This window comes from Boleophthalmus pectinirostris, unplaced genomic scaffold (assembly GCF_026225935.1).
Source record: "Boleophthalmus pectinirostris isolate CB_2022bp ecotype Guang Dong unplaced genomic scaffold, ASM2622593v1 HiC_scaffold_14, whole genome shotgun sequence".
NCBI classification, from domain to species: Eukaryota; Metazoa; Chordata; class Actinopteri; order Gobiiformes; family Gobiidae; genus Boleophthalmus; species Boleophthalmus pectinirostris.
The window spans coordinates 30,834,612-30,854,502 of NW_026571047.1; the positions used below are offsets into that span (position 1 = coordinate 30,834,612).

General features: G+C 40.7%; 2 long non-coding RNA genes across 2 annotated transcripts; both read right to left on the reverse strand.

The window, feature by feature from the left end:
* Positions 1–7,167: 7,167 nt before the first annotated feature.
* On the reverse strand, positions 7,168–8,075 carry LOC129407792 (uncharacterized). Its single transcript, XR_008631712.1, has 5 exons — positions 7,872–8,075; positions 7,720–7,802; positions 7,582–7,644; positions 7,290–7,509; positions 7,168–7,212 (listed from the first exon to the last, which is right to left on the reverse strand). It is a non-coding gene; the product is annotated as an uncharacterized LOC129407792 (long non-coding RNA).
* Positions 8,076–18,711: 10,636 nt separating this feature from the next.
* LOC129407791 (uncharacterized) lies at positions 18,712–19,506 on the reverse strand. Its single transcript, XR_008631711.1, has 4 exons — positions 19,226–19,506; positions 19,074–19,156; positions 18,936–18,998; positions 18,712–18,863 (listed from the first exon to the last, which is right to left on the reverse strand). It is a non-coding gene; the product is annotated as an uncharacterized LOC129407791 (long non-coding RNA).
* Between the last annotated feature and the right edge of the window lie 385 nt (positions 19,507–19,891).

Sequence of the window (19,891 nt, forward strand, 5' to 3'; positions counted from 1 at the left end):
AAAAAGTAATTTTTTTCATATGGAGAACTTTGTATTGTATTTTTATTTTTGTCATTATTGATTATTTGCAGTGTTAGTATGTAAGATATATTGTTCAGCTGTATCTTTCTCTTTCTCATTACATTTGATTCCAACAGGCAATAAATCATAGTTTAGAGGGGGAAAAGTGAACATTCACACTGCCATTTAACTCTTTTGATTTCTTTTATCATGTATTATATCATTTTTCTGTACATTCACTTTACCCATTTCTGCATAAAAAACAAGTCACTGCAGTATTCCATGTGTCTGACATGTGAATTAAACAATGTGAAAAAAAACAAAAAAAAACAATAAAACATGAATAAGTATTAAATAAAGGCCAAAGCACACATTTAAAATATATGTAGTCATGATTTTTATTAATGCACATAAAGTGTGATGTTTGGAGGTGCTGTAGCGCTGTTGACGCCTGGGCCCCTCCACTGCTGCTCCACTACGGCCGCTCCTTTGGGCGGCTGGATCTTTCACAATGAAGTTTCAGGAGACGCAGCTCCTCTCGTGTTGAAAAGAGTTCAGCAGTCTGCTCCTGCAGCCTCCTGGACAGTTTTTCATTTTCCTTGTTGGTTTGATTTCCACCAACATCATAACAAGTGGTTTGAGTCTCCATTGTAAGTTTAAGTTTTTCTTTCAGCTTCTCATTGACTTTTGTGGTGTTGCCCAGCTCTTGTCTGAGCTCTACTTTGTCTGCCACCGACTTGTTGTACAGACATTTTATTTCTTTGTACGCACTATCTTGATTTTCCAGCTCTTTCTCTTTTTTCAGGAGGTTAGCTTTGAGCTCTTTCAACCCCAGTTCTTTTGTGTTCGTTTTTTCCCTGACTCTTTTGAAGTTGGCAAACTCTTGCCTGAGTTGCACATGTTCCTGTACTTTAGCATTATACAGGACACGGATCTTCTTATGTGTGTTCTCTAGATCTTGTTGTTCCTTTTCCTTCTTCTGGAGAGTAGCAGTAAGTTTTTGCACCTCCAAGTCTTTTTCATCAGACTTTTTCTGTGACTTCATTGGAGTTCAGCTTTTACATTAGCTCCACATTTTCCATTATTATAGAAGTATACAGTTTATAAAGTTGCTTATATTTTCTAACTTCTTTTTGTAGCTGCTTGTCCTTCTCCTGAAGAGTTTTGGTGAGTTTTCGCAACTTCAAGTCTTTTTCTTTCACCTTTCCCCTGACTTCACGGGAGTTGGACTTCTTTCCTCAAAGCTTGAGGAGTCCTGGATGTCAGGAGACACCTGGGTCTCCTCTGGCTTCTGAACGCCGCCTGATGGTGTGGGGCAGAACAGAGCCTAAACAAAAACATTGCTGGAGGCTTAAGAGTTCATTTGCTCACAGGGCCCAATCAGCGCGCAACATTTTCATTTATAACACATATGCACCAGTAACTCAGTTAGTAGAGCATTCACCCACTGATCTGAAGGTTGGCGGTTCGATTCCAGCTCTCGACATATTGAGTTGGCAGGTTGAGCGGTCAGATCCACTGACCCACAGGTTGGCTGGTGTGATTCCAGCTCCCACAGATGAATGCTGCTGTTGTGTCCTTGAGCAAGACACTTAACCCACCTTGCCCACAGTGTCTGTGTACACTGGTGTGTGAACGTGAGTGTGAATGGGTGAGTGGTTCCTTGTTGTAAAGCGTGAGTGCCTTGAAGGTGGAAAAGCGCTATAGAAAAATGTGACCATTTACCACAGTGTAAATCTATGGATATACTTGTACAAATGTAGGAAAGCAAATAAATACATTCAAATTCTGTACAAAGTGCTTTTGTCTTCAAGGCTTTGGGATTTGTGCAATCATTTATAGAATTTATATAAGAGGACAAGAGGGACTGAAAATTTGGGTTTCTGACTAGAAAATTTACAGCAATGAATATGAAACTTTGCAAGGTTCAACACATATATTTTTTTGGCAGGAATATTTTTCTCAAAGACACCAAAGATCACCAAGATCTTAAAAACGGGACAGAGTTACCAATAAACAGCTCTGTTTTAGTTGAGTCATCATTAGATATGTACATAAGTGGACATCAGCATTTTCCCTCCTGAAGGAATGGCGTCAAAAACAAGGTGATGCCTTTGTTGTACAACAGTTGGTGTACACAGATGACACCCTGATCAACCCATTTTTCTAAGAAAAGAGATTTGTGTTTGAAGCATATATCTTTGTTATTCCATATGTAATATTTTTGTGGTGAGAAGTTGTTCTTATATATTAAAGTCCAACATAACAGTAACTGTTAGTGAAAGTTAGAGAGTTTAGTTGGAAGCTTATCAATGCTATAATCACACCTCAGAATAAAATTTAAACCTCCTAATGCATCAAATATAATATATGTGTTGAAATGAAATTCCATAATAAATGTGGGTTCAATAAATATCTTTTAATCCATTCAATTTGGAAAAAGGAATGTAGAGTCTGAAAATCTAGAACGTTAAATCCACCATTACTTAAATGATTAATCATTACATTTTTTCTAATGAGGTGTGTTTTTTTTCTCCCAGATAAAGTCAAATAAGTTTTTGTCTACTTGTGCATGAATGTTTTTTGGTACATCAAGAGCAGAGCTGGTATAGACTAGACTAGAGAGTGTGGGCTTCTTCCCTGTGTTTTTAAAGTTTCATTTATGTTAATTCGCCCTGTACTGAATCCCTGTGTACAATAATATGCTGTGTATGTTTTTGGACTTTGGAGTGTCAGTGGGGTTGGGATATGATGTCATATATGGACGGTGAATGTATATGGGACAGATAAGGGGTGTGTCTCTGTAGTGGGAACATATAAGTTGGTCCTGAGACCAATTCACCAGGCCTGCATGCCTGCACGAAGTCAATATTATGCTTATACAACTCGCTATCTTTTAGTAGGGGATTGTGCCAAGGACACTGTATTTACGAAAAACAGGGCACCCTGCCCCATTGCCAGTCTCAGAAGACTGGACATGGGACAGGAATGCGCCTCCATGTATGTGTGCGCGGTGGAGACTGGCCCTCTCTGCACGCACAGGTGCATGAAGAGAATATATAGAGGCGGAGGGAAAGCACCCACTTTAGAGTCTGCTGCGGGTTGCGTACGAATGCCCAGCCGGGTTTAAGCCACTCTGCCGTGGGTTGTTGGCTCTCCAGCCCAGTGTCAACGGTGAGTTTGATTTTCTTATGTGCCAGTTTGTGTGATGATTGATGCTTAAACCCATTGATTGATTGATATGATTGTAACAATGTTAAGCGGGGAGTAACCGGACACATTTGTTCTAGCTTCATTGTAACAATTATTGAGCGGGGAATAAACAGGCACATTTATTCTAGCTTGTTGTAACAATGTTAAGCGGGGAATAGACAGACACGTTTACTCTAGCTTCATTGTGTGCTGGCATTGATTGATGTGAAATAGTGATTGCCTGGTTGTGACTACTTCCCACGAACCTTTTAAGATATTTCACAAAACAGTCTCCAACCTTTAGCATCTGCCAGTCTGTGATGGGACACGTGTTGGGACAAAAGTGCTGTGTATGTTTCCATGAAGATGTGAACTCAACAGTTCTGCTGGTATAAAAGGACCCAGTTTTTCTGTGCATGAGTTGGGGAACGTCGACTGCGTTGTCGAGGGACGACCGACGCACAGAGAGACGCCGCGTAGGCAGAATCCTGCTGAATCAACTTGAATCTTGAGACCTGAACCTGCCTGAACCAGTAAAGAGACATGTCTGAGAACTGTTCTAACTCTCCAAGCCTCTTTCTTAAGATCCTCTGTTCAGGCTGCCTCCAGGAGAAGCTGACAAGAGCCCTTCAGCTTTGGAGAGTAGGATTCTGATAAGTCCCTTTGAAGCCACATGTTCAATTTAGTTTGAATTCTATGCATAAGAGGGTTAAAGTTTTCAGCTTTTTCTTCTTCTTCTTTTATGATAGTAACAACCAAGTATTTCACTTTTTATTTCACCGGGATTCCTGATATTAATTTGAGTCCTGAAGCTAAGGAAAATGTGGTTAATAAGTTGATAGCATAGTTTACCTGAGAACAATCATTTAAAAAGAGAGCTGTGTCGACAGCACGCTGACTTACACATATTTCTCTTCCTGCAATAGATATTCCTTTAAGGTCACTATTCTTAATATAATTGGCTAAAATTTGCATGGGTAATAAAAATAGAAAAGCAGAAATTGGGCAGCCCTAGTGTATTCTACGTTCTATATTAAATCTATGAGTTGTTCCATGGGGCAGTTTTATAGAGCTGTTCCCAGAGATATATACAAGGTGTGAATGGAGTTTTTAAAAAGCTCACCAAAGCCAAATAAATCAAGAGCTTTAAGCACAAACTGGTGTTCTAATGAGTCGAATGCTTTATGGAAGTCCAAAAATAGAATGAAACTGTTTTCTGAAATAAGATCTTAATCATCTAAAATGGCGAGGATGAGTCTAATACTGTCAGTGATATATCTCCCATAAAGCCGTTCTGCGACTCCTCAGTTATATCATTGAGTATTTTCTTTAACTTGGTGGCCAGGCAGGTTCTCTGTTTGTTGAAAAATGTATAGTCAGTGCAATTACTTTGTGATCTGTTAGAGGTGTGGGAGTAATTTCTGTTTTGTATTTGAAGTGTGAAATTGATTCCGAGACAAGCCAGAGATCTATTCTGGATTGTAGCGTACCGTTTCTCTTTTTCCGAGTGAATTCTCTATTATGTGGATTATTTGTTCTCCACATATCAATGAGCCCTCTTTCATTCATGAACTCTGTTAAATATAAGTGAATATTATTTTTGCTGGGGTACCTGTCCACATCATCATTGGGTGTACAGTTGAAATCCCGTCCTAATATTATCTTTAAATCTGAAAATCTTTCTAAAATGCTTTCTATTGCTGTATTTAAGTCATGAAATAACTTTTTATTTTCCTTTACCACAGATAATTTATAAACACTGTTAGAAATGAACTTTTCTTAATTATGAATTATTAACAAAACAATACTATTATTGATTTAGCACAGAAAATGCAGCTCTATCCATTGTTAGGGTTAGGTCAGCATCTATGATCATCTACATTCATGTGTATTGGAAATCTGTGTGTTGTATGTAAAATACATATTACATAATACATCATCTTTTGATGGCATCTGGTGGTAGAAATGCAAAAACAACGAGATTATGCATGCAAACATATTTATTATCTTTAGCTAGAACTAAAATGACAAAAATAAATACAAGTGGAATAACTGAAGGCAAGTGAAATAGTTGGAATAAGTCAGGGGCTATTCAAATACGACATACAAGAGGAAACATTGCTTATGCTGTTGGCTGCCAATGTTCTTATCAGCTTGTTGAGGTCAAGTTTAGGCTCAGGCAGGTGACAGGTGACTTAATATCGGACAGAAACTGTTCATCTTCAGACACACAGTGGTATTTCACTAGCAAGGGCCACGCCACCACAATGGAATACGGTAAAGATATTTCTTGATGATGGTGAGATGTGGTGGCTGGGAGGAGACTCTGGATGGGGGCTCTGTCTCAGGTGGTCAGCCGGACCAATTCAGGACCCACCCTTTGTAGACGATGAGGTCTTCGAGCTGAAGGATGAACGAGAGGTACGGGGTGGGAGGGAGGGGGTAGAGAGAGCAGAGACAGACGGTGTTGTTGGGATAGGCCTGTATAAATAGGGCTTTTTGGGTAATTGAAGGTGCGGTTGAGCTGAGCTTGGTTCACTGGAGAGGAGCAGGGGGAGGTTGAGGCGTGGTCCTACTCCTGAATCTAAGAAGACAACAGACCGGAAGACAATTAAATAGAATACATTTTGTTGTCCACCATGAATGCACTTAAAAATGAGTTGTGCGTAAGGACAGTGCATTACAGTACTTACATTATGGTGTTTAAGGAAAATGTTCAGGTTTCCCAGAGCAGAGTGTTGTGTAGCATTACAGTGTTGGTAAAGGATGCCATGCGCCGCTCGGACAGGGCACAACCTGTGTGAATGCTGTTGCTCAGCAGAAGTGTGGGAAGGAGGCTGAAAAGTGTCCACATTCACTTAGGTACAGGCGTCAACCAGTTTTGGAATAAAGGCCGAAACAGGGTGCAGGGCCACTCTGAGATGATCAGAGCTGAATCGCATACAAGACAGAGGCACTGATAAAGTCTGAATATCACTGACACGCTTGGCAGTGGCCTTCCACTTCTGTCCCTGGATATAAGATACATGGATATAAGCCTCCTTCCTCCCCTCCTCCTCTCCACAGTACTAGCTCACTGGAAGAAAAAAACACAAATAAATGTACTTCAATCATTTATACTATAAATATAAAAAAACTTACCTGTTGTGAGTTAGTCACACAGCAGTCCCACCTCAGGACATCAGCCTCCCTCCTGACCCAGCCTGGACCTTGTGCAAAAAACACAAATATTCAATATACTTGGAGGAGGGACAAATACAATCCATAGAACTCTCAAGTGTACCTGTATTTTGTACAACAACTTGGATATAAGCCTCCTTCCTCCACTCCTCCTCTCCACAGCCCCCACTGTAAAGTTCCATCTCACTGTAAGAAAAAAAAGGCGAGTAAAGGTACTGTACTTCAATAATTCAATACTATAAACAAAAAACTTACCTGTACTATATATTCTTTGGTTTTTTACCCTCTTCCTCCTCTTTCTGCAGGATCACACTTGCCTGATGTTGAAAGCTCAAAAGAAAAGAAATAAGTATTATTTTTCTGTAAAGTAATGTGGTAATAATCAATCAGTACTCACCATTTTGTCCATTATATTTGTCACATATTCCTGTATTTAAGTCCCAAACAACAGGAAAAATGTGTGCTGTCATTCAGTTGCCACACATGTTGCTTTGGCTCACTGTTGCTTCAGAGACTATTGCTCTAGAATACAGGAGACATCAGAGGCGTTTCCTGCAGGTTGATGGATAGCACACAGGTCCTCGTGCAGAATATGGAGCACATAGGCCATGGTGCTTTGTCTCTTGAGCTGGGCACATGACAGTCCCACCTCAGGACCTGAGCCTGGACGTCAGGCAGACTCTGGGAACAAAGAAAAAAAGAACATAAATATATAATATACTTAGAGAGACAAATGCAATTCATTGTTGTCGACAACGTACCTGTATTTTGTATAACATGGATAGAAGCATCCTCCTCCACTCCTCCTCTCCACAGCCTGCAGTATAAAGTTCCATCTCACTGTAAGAAAAAAAAAACGAGAAATAAATGTACTGTACTTCAACAACTTCATACTGTAAATTTATATAAAAACTTACCTGTACTGTATATTCTTTGTCACTTTGAGGGGTTGTTACTCGGGGATACAGGGGACATCAGAGGCGTTTCCTGCAGGTTTGTGGACAGCACACGGGTCGTCACGGAGAAGCATGGAGAGAACACAGGCCATGGTGCTTTGTCTCTTGAGCTGGACACGCGACAGTCCCACCTCAGGACCTCAGCAGCCCTCCTGACCCAGCCCGGACCTCGGGGAGGACTCTGGAACAAGAGGTCCTGTGCATATCTTCATTTCCTACTGAATCCTCAAATGTTCAAAAGAGCCAGACATACTGTATGATCTTGTTTTCTTTTCAAATTGGCTTCTTTGCTTTGACATGTCTCCCATTTCTGTCCCTATGAAAACCAAACACAAATGTATAATATAGTCGGAGGAGGGACAAATACAATTCATAGAACTCTCAAGTGTACCTGTATTTTGTATGAAAATATGGATATAAGCCTCCTTCCTCCACTCCTCCTCTCCACAGTCTGCACTGTGAAGGTCCATCTCACTGGAAGAAAAACAGACAAATAAATGTACTGTACTTTAATAATTTAATACTATCAATATAAAAACTTACCTGTACTGTATATTGTTTTTATCACGCCGACATTTTTCCCCTCCTCACGTTTTCCCACTGTTTGTTTTTCCCTTATCCATGGAGAAGGTGCAAGAGCCTAGCTAAGGAGCTTAAAATGAAATCTAAAAATGCAAACTATTTACACCATAAAAATTACACCACACAAAATCTATTTAAAAATGTTCACACTAAAACACACACAGCAAACTATTTACAACATAATAATAACACCACACAAAATGTATTTAAAAACTGTTCACACGGCAAACTATTTACAGCATAATAATAATAATAATAACACCACACAAAAACTATTTAAAAATTGTTCACACGGCAAACTATTTACAGCATAATAATAATAATGTGTTTTTTTTTTTGTTTTGTTGTTTGCATTGGGTAGTTATCAAGCGTCACCCTTAACTGCAAGACTCCAGATCCTCTTCTGTGACTGAAACACAAACAGAAAGAGGATCAGTTCTTAAAATAAAAGGAGTACTTGTGTGTTTGGGGAGTAAATGGCCTCTGTGGCTCACTTGCCCTTTTCCAGTCCTTCCAGTCCTTCTTGCGCTCCTCCAGGTAGTCCTCCATCTGCACCACCCAGTCCGGCCTAGGTCCAGGGAACAGGCGGGCAGCGTCCAACTCCTCCAGCGGGAGAAGAGGGGCAGGGGCAGGAGAAGAGGAGGAAAGCTTCGGAAGCTTCGCAGGGCGAGCGGGCTCGGCACAAGCGGGGCGCTTCCGAGACAGAGGAGCACAGTGAGGATGCCTGAAACCAGGAAGCATAGTGTCAGGGAGAGGGATTATCTGAATGCCCCTGGCAGGAGCGGCGGGCGCAGGGCGGCGGCGGGCAGCAGCAGCGGCGCAGCGCGCAGGGCGGCGGGCAGCAGCAGCGGCGGGCGCAGGGCGCGGCGGGCAGCAGCAGCGGCGGGCGCAGGGCGGCGGGCAGCAGCAGCGGCGGGCGCAGGGCGGGCAGCAGCAGCGGCGGGCGCAGGGCGAACAGCAGCAGGCACAGGGCGGCGGGCTGCAGGGGTGAGCGTAGGATGCACAGTAGCAGCAGCGACAGGGTCACTAAAAACAAAGGAAGAAGGCAGCACAGAAAAGGTGAGCTGAGGAGTAGGAGGAGGCATTGTGGAAGCAGGAGTTTGTAACGTTTGCGTGCGTATTTATGTATGTGTGTGTGTGCGTTTGTGTGTGAGGATTTAGAGCAAGAGCCGGGGTCCTGTGCAGGACGTCTGGACGCCTGATGGATCACCGGGCCAACGACCACACGGATCTGTGGAGAGGAACAGAACGTGTCAAACACCAGTGTTACCAGAGTTCACATCTTAAGAGTCCAGCAAAACCACAGCTGAGAACATAAAGAGTTCAGTTAACACTCCACATGGGGCCATATTCACATTTGGTGTTGCAATTATTATGGCAAAAATAACTGTGATTAATGATTACATCATGATAATTATTCAAGTTGCTGACAGTTAAAACAGCTTATATTTACATATTTAAATGACTGTACTTTGTTATAAATAAAAACTATTAAAAGTATTAGTAATAAACTATTAAAAGTAGTAGACTATATTTTGATTAAACTTAGGTAAATATGATTTTAAGCTCCTTTTTATTTGTTGTATAGACAACTTCTAAGACCCCCAACTGATTGGAGATCACTTAACTCAATCTATGAACATACCCATTCATTTGGGGACTATTTAAGAAATGGTGCATTTTTAAATTAGCTCAACATATGCTTTCATTTGACATGTGGAACTTGACATGTAAGTAATACCATTTATATTGTCAACCTGTGAACCGCAACAATGCTAAAAAGCACAAGGAAAATTCAAGACTTTCAGTATACCATTCAGTATACTTACTAGGATTTGGGATCTAAATTCTGGGTATGGGCAGATTTTAATTGAACAATACAGTGGACTGTAGGGATTGCGAGGTGATGTGTAATTTTATTTTGTCAGAGTCCAAGAAAATCAGGTGTATCTTTAAAAAAGAATTTTAGCCTGAACCATTTGGGAAAAGGCCTGCATGCCTAACTATAATGTTCCAATAAAAGCAGCAGGAGTTCTCCTCTAGTACCTCAATACATGTTTTATTTGCTAAGGTTGCTGTTCTACATGTATCGTCTCACTATAGTCACCCTATTATTAGGCTCTAGTCAATGGTCAGTTAAGTGACCGCTGGAACTTAACTCATTCTAGGTGGAATCATTGGAAAAACCATGACACCTACAGCAGATATTTAGTAGATTCGAAGCACAAGAGCTCACATTTCTTGGAATAAATATACCATAAACATGACCTAGACACTGATAAAGGGGCATTTGCTGAGCTAATGATTGCTTTTTCAGTAACATGATGAAAACCCATAAGGCCTATGAAGCAGGAAAGTGTCAAACCTCACGTGCTCCTCAGAAACGTCTCCTAGTCCGATGCAGAAGGTTGTCAGCCAAAGTCTGGGTGAAATTCTGTCGGACTTGTGCCTCTTCTATTCAGAAATCGTCGATTTAATTTGTCAAATACAAGTTTTCGATCGCAGTCAAGGTTTGCAAAGTTTGCAGAGAGCGCGCATCACTCAAAAGATGCACTTAGCAACAGCAGCGCCGTGCGTGCGCGCGACGGCACAACGCTTACGTACAACTCTTACGTACGTCTGTGCAGTACGTGCTTCTTCCACTCAATTCCAAACTCAAAAGGTCCACTAACCAAAAGTCACGGTGTATGTCCAAACTTCAAACTTCTAACAAAAAATGTAGTGAATCCACATGGAACATCTGAACTATGCGCAAAGTACTAAATACACTACTAGATAGATAAATACTAAATACACTAGCTAGATGGCTACTTGAGCAAAGCTAAGGCGCTCTGCTCCCGTTCCTCCTGTACCACTGTCACTGCGCTTGTCTCTGCAGAGCCGCTCTTCTGTCTGGATCATGTCAGTCGATCGCACCAATACTTCTGTCCTACTGAACATTGAAAACTGTAATCGAGCAGCAGAAAGAAAGTTTGGAGTGAGCGAGAAACTTGTGAGGGACTGGCTAAAGACAGCTTCACGGTAACCGGGAGGATGCGCCATGCAACTTTCCTGGAAGTCATTGGACGGATAAAGCCTGGACTTCACCGACGACCGAAACCATCCTGTCGGGATTCAGAAAGGCTGGAATAATTCGAAGTGGAACTGATGCTGAGTGTGAAGGCAGCTACACAGAAGAGGACGCGGCGCCCCGTTTACCCATGGATCTATTCAAATAATTGTCGTCGCGGAGTTGCTCAGAAGTGACACCGAGGGTGAAAAATTCTGTGAATTTAGGTAAACTTGTGATGTTATGTTGTTTATGCTACAGCTATCTGAATAACTTAATAGCTTACGTTAATGGCCTGTTGTTCTCTATTCTACTGTTATTACTATAACTTGCCTTTCAAGATAAAATGTGTGTTCTTGGTCTCTGATTTGATAAAACACATTTCCCCAAAAAAGTGTGACTTATAGGACTTATATGTTCTTTCTTCTTCAATATGCTTTTTTTTTTTTTTTTTTTTTTTTTTTTTTTGATATGGAAGCACATCCAAAAAGCACAGCAAAAAACAAAACTAAACAAAAAAACAACCAACCAACCAAACAAACAAACAAACAAACAAAAAAAAACACGCTGCTGTAAGTAACCTATTATTATACAGATTTCAGAAAATGAACAATATATACACAGAAATAGCATAATAACTGAACAGGGCTAGAGTTTCATTACATTGCACATACATTAAAATACGGAACATGTTAAGGTCGCTGGTTACTATGACAGCCAAACTTTGAGTACTAAAACTGCACCAAAACTTCGGTCACTTTACATTGACTTCTCCTGGCAGCTACTCGTGTTCTCGTCGGCTCCTACAGTTTCACTCAAACTCTTCCAAAGTTTGACCGAAGCCGCATCTTGACCTGCTCCACAAAATAGTATGATGGTTTTTGGAGGAAATCTTTTGAAATTTTTCTGGGGCACGTTTTTTCAGTGGAAGGCATTTTTGGTGCAAAGAAAGTGTGTCACGGTAAAAAGTACATAAGCTACAACAAATTTTAAGATATTTCCAGATTTATTACATATTTGTTCATAAATATAAGAGAAAATTTCATGGATTTAAAAATGATTCATGAAATGACAGTCAGTTTACTCAAGTGGATATACGTGCGCGTCGGTTAAACAGACTTTTCTTCAGATTTGAAGTAATAAAGGTGTATTCTCTTTTATTTTTAACGTATTTTAATTTACTACTTAGACTTATTTAAGGAAACTCTAAGGTTAAAGCAGCTAATTACTCAGCAACATCTGTACAGTACTAAACATGGGACATGGGTGGATAGCATTGCACCATACTACCTTGTACAACACTGAACAGAGTTAAATTCACTTTTATTTGTCTTGTTCAATCACTACTTTCAGTCTACTTTGTCAAACCTACTCATACTATTGGTCCTTCAGGCTTTAAGTGAGTGGCAGGTGAATTCAACCGATCACAGACAAGTGTCAACTCCCAGTAGAAAAGAGTTTTAGTTCCCTCTCAAGGCAATGTAAAGATATTAGGTCCACATTCACACTGGTCCTGCTCTAGTCCTGGTTTAGTTCTGATGTAGACTTGGTTTAGTCTTGTTCTAGTCCTGGTTTGGTTAAGTTAAACATTTCACATGGCCATTAAAATCAAAGAAATAAAAAAAATGAGTCAGTGCGAATCCAGTGTTTGCTACAGAGAAATGCCTCAAAATGTGACATGATGATTTATTTATGTTTCTGTTCGGCAGTAGCTCAGTTGGTAGAGCATTCGCCCACTGATCTGACGGTTGGCGGTTTGATTCCAGCTCTTGACATAAAACATCACAGGTTGAGCGGTCAGATCCACTGACCCACAGGTTGGCTGGTGTGATTCCAGCTCCCACAGATGAATGCTGTCGTTGTGTCCTTGGGCAAGACACTTAACCCACCTTGCCCACAGTGTCTGTGTACACTGGTGTGTGAATGTGTGTGTGAATGGGTGAGTGGTTCCTTGTTGTAAAGCGCTTTGAGTGCCTTAAAGGTGGAAAAGCGCTATAGAAAAATGTGACCATTTACCATCACTGACGTCCTGGAAGACCCAGAGGAGGTACTACAGAATATCTAAGCATAAAGACTCTTAGTGTAAGGGTCAGAGTCAGTATTAGTCCTAGTTTGGTCTCGGTGCATCACGCGGGTCTTTAAACTGACCGGTTTAGTTACAACAGAAATAGAGTAAAGGATTTAGGCTGTTAAATATGTAACTTTGTTCATCGTGAATTAAGTCTTTGTTCATTTTAAGTGTAGTTATTTGCCATTTTCTTATTGTAAATGAATTAAATAAGCACCAGCTCTGTCAAATATAGTGGCTTTATTATTGAGCAGAGTTCATGTGATATTGTTGAAGTGTGTGTGACCCTGTGGTGTCTCCTCTTTCACAGGCTGCCACGCTCCAGACCCTGATGGAGCACGGAGGTGCCAACCACTGCATCGTGGAGTGGTTTGGCTCCTTTGAAGCTAGGGGCCACTACATACACCAGTTTGAGGTCCTGTGCATGTGTCTGCTGGACTACATCAACGACAACGGCACGCTCCAACTCAGACAGATCCGGCCAATCGTGCACCAGGTCAGACTTTTCACTCACTAAATTCACTTTTTGGAGCTTTCTACCATGTTATAATGTTGTTCCCTCAAACATGCCCGAAGAGGCTTTAGATGTCATCCATGCATGTCTGAGTAATCTAGCAATCTTTACTGGGCTCTATTCGAACCCCCCTATGGTTGGTCGTACGATCCTGTCCAATGCTCAGCCCTCAAACCAAGGTTACCCATTCTCCAGCACAGCAATTTTACAAACAAAAAGCCTGATACAAGCAGTAGTAGTAGTTTCATTAGGGGAATGCACAGCTATTTTTTTAGCGCCTTGAAAAGGGATTGACTTAGCGGAGAGAGCGGAGGAAAGCGAGACTCAGACCGTTAAAAACAAAACAGAAACTGAATCAACATTTTGATATGTTGCTGCAGCATTTTCAAACAAAAAAAGATAGCATGGTGTTCTAAATATTTTATGTGTTGGTAGTTCGAACCCATAGAAGTGTAATACCCCATCTTTAAACACCTACTTTAGCTTTTGGAATATTGGGGTGTGAAGCTTTAAATGGCATTCAAATAAAGCAGAACTAGACTTTTTATTACTCAGGAATGACTTCATATTTCTACATACAGGTTTCACGTGTTTTATAGTTGTAAATATGAGAGTGTAAGAAGTAGAAGTGTGTATATAAATGTATTTGTAAGTGGCTGTACTGACCTGACCTCCTTTTGCAGATAGGCACCGCACTCGCCTTTCTTAAAGAACAAGGCATCGTGCACAGAGACCTGAAACATGATAACATCATGTTGGTTGACCCGGTCTGCAAACCTTTAAAGATCAAACTGATCGACTTTGGCCTGGCTCAGCACGTGTCCCAGATCCAGCTCGGAGCCAGAGCGCAGACACGCCCGCACAGGTACACACTGCACTGTACTGCGCAAAGTACTACAGAACCAATTGTACAGATGAAAAAAGTTTTAAGACTGTTATGATGGAACAGAGCAGGAGCTGGCCTCAGTCTAACACTGTCCTCTTCTGATTTGGTCCATGTTGTGTGCAGAGCCCCAGAGGTGTTTCTGGGAGCTCCATGTGATGAAGCCATAGATATGTGGTCCATCGGCATTATGGTCATGGAGCTGTTCCTCGGATGTTTGCTTTTCCCCGGAGAGGATGACTATGAGGCGGTGAGAACAACATATATGCATATATAAATATGTGTGTGTGTGTACCTGTGTGTGTGTGTGTGTGTGTGTGTGTGTGTGTTCAAAAACATCCAAAATATAAAACAAACCATGTTTTTATTTTAGTCTATGTTTTAGTGAAAATGTGACAGTGGGGCTTTAATTTAAAAAGAAAATGTCTCAAATAAATGTATAGAATTGCTAGACGTATCAAGTATCAGCCCAAATTCAGAAGCTTCCACTAATACCACGTTACTTTCCTGGAAATAAGCATTATAGGTTTCAAAGTACACTGCAAACTTTTTTCTGAAACCAGTTGCATTTCAGTAACTAAATGTTTTGTGTTCTTTCCACAGTTTTGCAATATCATCAAAACCCTTGGAGTGCCTTGTAATGAGCTGCTGGTGAGGGGCCTGTACACGCATAAGTACCTGGTCTACAAATGTAGACACTGGACATTCAAAGTGAGTAACCCATTTTCACTCACTTCATTACTGTACTTTTACATTAGTGTGTTTTGGGTTATGCACTCACGTCATTTCCATTCACTACCTCCTTATGTTCTGAGGGAAAATGAATATAATCATTTAAAAGTCTCATATTGTCTTTTTTCTTCTTCTTTTATGATAGTAACAACCAAGTATTTCACTTTTTATTTCACCGGGATTCCTGATATTAATTTGAGTCCTGAAGCTAAGGAAAATGTGGTTAATAAGTTGATAGCATAGTTTACCTGAGAACAATCATTTAAAAAGAGAGCTGTGTCGACAGCACGCTGACTTACACATATTTCTCTTCCTGCAATAGATATTCCTTTAAGGTCACTATTCTTAATATAATTGGCTAAAATTTGCATGGGTAATAAAAATAGAAAAGCAGAAATTGGGCAGCCCTAGTGTATTCTACGTTCTATATTAAATCTATGAGTTGTTCCATGGGGCAGTTTTATAGAGCTGTTCCCAGATATATACAAGGTGTGAATGGAGTTTTTAAAAAGCTCACCAAAGCCAAATAAATCAAGAGCTTTAAGCACAAACTGGTGTTCTAATGAGTCGAATGCTTTATGGAAGTCCAAAAATAGAATGAAACTGTTTTCTGAAATAAGATCTTAATCATCTAAAATGGCGAGGATGAGTCTAATACTGTCAGTGATATATCTCCCATAAAGCCGTTCTGCGACTCCTCAGTTATATCATTGAGTATTTTCTTTAACTTGGTGGCCAGGCAGGTTCTCTGTTTGTTGAAAAATGTATAGTCAGTGCAATTACTTTGTGATCTGTTAGAGGTGTGGGAGTAATTTCTGTTTTGTATTTGAAGTGTGAAATTGATTCCGAGACAAGCCAGAGATCTATTCTGGATTGTAGCGTACCGTTTCTCTTTTTTCCGAGTGAATTCTCTATTATGTGGATTATTTGTTCTCCACATATCAATGAGCCCTCTTTCATTCATGAACTCTGTTAAATATAAGTGAATATTATTTTTGCTGGGGTACCTGTCCACATCATCATTGGGTGTACAGTTGAAATCCCGTCCTAATATTATCTTTAAATCTGAAAATCTTTCTAAAATGCTTTCTATTGCTGTATTTAAGTCATGAAATAACTTTTTATTTTCCTTTACCACAGATAATTTATAAACACTGTTAGAAATGAACTTTTCTTAATTATGAATTATTAACAAAACAATACTATTATTGATTTAGCACAGAAAATGCAGCTCTATCCATTGTTAGGGTTAGGTCAGCATCTATGATCATCTACATTCATGTGTATTGGAAATCTGTGTGTTGTATGTAAAATACATATTACATAATACATCATCTTTTGATGGCATCTGGTGGTAGAAATGCAAAAACAACGAGATTATGCATGCAAACATATTTATTATCTTTAGCTAGAACTAAAATGACAAAAATAAATACAAGTGGAATAACTGAAGGCAAGTGAAATAGTTGGAATAAGTCAGGGGCTATTCAAATACGACATACAAGAGGAAACATTGCTTATGCTGTTGGCTGCCAATGTTCTTATCAGCTTGTTGAGGTCAAGTTTAGGCTCAGGCAGGTGACAGGTGACTTAATATCGGACAGAAACTGTTCATCTTCAGACACACAGTGGTATTTCACTAGCAAGGGCCACGCCACCACAATGGAATACGGTAAAGATATTTCTTGATGATGGTGAGATGTGGTGGCTGGGAGGAGACTCTGGATGGGGGCTCTGTCTCAGGTGGTCAGCCGGACCAATTCAGGACCCACCCTTTGTAGACGATGAGGTCTTCGAGCTGAAGGATGAACGAGAGGTACGGGGTGGGAGGGAGGGGTAGAGAGAGAGAGCAGAGACAGACGGTGTTGTTGGGATAGGCCTGTATAAATAGGGCTTTTTGGGTAATTGAAGGTGCGGTTGAGCTGAGCTTGGTTCACTGGAGAGGAGCAGGGGGAGGTTGAGGCGTGGTCCTACTCCTGAATCTAAGAAGACAACAGACCGGAAGACAATTAAATAGAATACATTTTGTTGTCCACCATGAATGCACTTAAAAATGAGTTGTGCGTAAGGACAGTGCATTACAGTACTTACATTATGGTGTTTAAGGAAAATGTTCAGGTTTCCCAGAGCAGAGTGTTGTGTAGCATTACAGTGTTGGTAAAGGATGCCATGCGCCGCTCGGACAGGGCACAACCTGTGTGAATGCTGTTGCTCAGCAGAAGTGTGGGAAGGAGGCTGAAAAGTGTCCACATTCACTTAGGTACAGGCGTCAACCAGTTTTGGAATAAAGGCCGAAACAGGGTGCAGGGCCACTCTGAGATGATCAGAGCTGAATCGCATACAAGACAGAGGCACTGATAAAGTCTGAATATCACTGACACGCTTGGCAGTGGCCTTCCACTTCTGTCCCTGGATATAAGATACATGGATATAAGCCTCCTTCCTCCCCTCCTCCTCTCCACAGTACTAGCTCACTGGAAGAAAAAAACACAAATAAATGTACTTCAATCATTTATACTATAAATATAAAAAAACTTACCTGTTGTGAGTTAGTCACACAGCAGTCCCACCTCAGGACATCAGCCTCCCTCCTGACCCAGCCTGGACCTTGTGCAAAAAAACACAAATATTCAATATACTTGGAGGAGGGACAAATACAATCCATAGAACTCTCAAGTGTACCTGTATTTTGTACAACAACTTGGATATAAGCCTCCTTCCTCCACTCCTCCTCTCCACAGCCCCCACTGTAAAGTTCCATCTCACTGTAAGAAAAAAAAGGCGAGTAAAGGTACTGTACTTCAATAATTCAATACTATAAACAAAAAAACTTACCTGTACTATATATTCTTTGGTTTTTTACCCTCTTCCTCCTCTTTCTGCAGGATCACACTTGCCTGATGTTGAAAGCTCAAAAGAAAAGAAATAAGTATTATTTTTCTGTAAAGTAATGTGGTAATAATCAATCAGTACTCACCATTTTGTCCATTATATTTGTCACATATTCCTGTATTTAAGTCCCAAACAACAGGAAAAATGTGTGCTGTCATTCAGTTGCCACACATGTTGCTTTGGCTCAGTGTTGCTTCAGAGACTATTGCTCTAGAATACAGGAGACATCAGAGGCGTTTCCTGCAGGCTGATGGATAGCACACAGGTCCTCGTGCAGAATATGGAGCACATAGGCCATGGTGCTTTGTCTCTTGAGCTGGGCACATGACAGTCCCACCTCAGGACCTGAGCCTGGACGTCAGGCAGACTCTGGGAACAAAGAAAAAAAGAACATAAATATATAATATACTTAGAGAGACAAATGCAATTCATTGTTGTCGACAACGTACCTGTATTTTGTATAACATGGATAGAAGCATCCTCCTCTCCACAGCCTGCAGTATAAAGTTCCATCTCACTGTAAGAAAAAAAAAAACGAGAAATAAATGTACTGTACTTCAACAACTTCATACTGTAAATTTATATAAAAACTTACCTGTACTGTATATTCTTTGTCACTTTGAGGGGTTGTTACTCGGGGATACAGGGGACATCAGAGGCGTTTCCTGCAGGTTTGTGGACAGCACACGGGTCGTCACGGAGAAGCATGGAGAGAACACAGGCCATGGTGCTTTGTCTCTTGAGCTGGACACGCGACAGTCCCACCTCAGGACCTCAGCAGCCCTCCTGACCCAGCCCGGACCTCGGGGAGGACTCTGGAACAAGAGGTCCTGTGCATATCTTCATTTCCTACTGAATCCTCAAATGTTCAAAAGAGCCAGACATACTGTATGATCTTGTTTTCTTTTCAAATTGGCTTCTTTGCTTTGACATGTCTCCCATTTCTGTCCCTATGAAAACCAAACACAAATGTATAATATAGTCGGAGGAGGGACAAATACAATTCATAGAACTCTCAAGTGTACCTGTATTTTGTATGAAAATATGGATATAAGCCTCCTTCCTCCACTCCTCCTCTCCACAGTCTGCACTGTGAAGGTCCATCTCACTGGAAGAAAAACAGACAAATAAATGTACTGTACTTTAATAATTTAATACTATCAATATAAAAACTTACCTGTACTGTATATTGTTTTTATCACGCCGACATTTTTCCCCTCCTCACGTTTTCCCACTGTTTGTTTTTCCCTTATCCATGGAGAAGGTGCAAGAGCCTAGCTAAGGAGCTTAAAATGAAATCTAAAAATGCAAACTATTTACACCATAAAAATTACACCACACAAAATCTATTTAAAAATGTTCACACTAAAACACACACAGCAAACTATTTACAACATAATAATAACACCACACAAAATGTATTTAAAAACTGTTCACACGGCAAACTATTTACAGCATAATAATAATAATAACACCACACAAAAACTATTTAAAAATTGTTCACACGGCAAACTATTTACAGCATAATAATAATAATGTGTTTTTTTGTTTTGTTGTTTGCATTGGGTAGTTATCAAGTGATGCGTCACCCTTAACTGCAAGACTCCAGATCCTCTTCTGTGACTGAAACACAAACAGAAAGAGGATCAGTTCTTAAAATAAAAGGAGTACTTGTGTGTTTGGGGAGTAAATGGCCTCTGTGGCTCACTTGCCCTTTTCCAGTCCTTCCAGTCCTTCTTGCGCTCCTCCAGGTAGTCCTCCATCTGCACCACCCAGTCCGGCCTAGGTCCAGGGAACAGGCGGGCAGCGTCCAACTCCTCCAGCGGGAGAAGAGGGGCAGGGG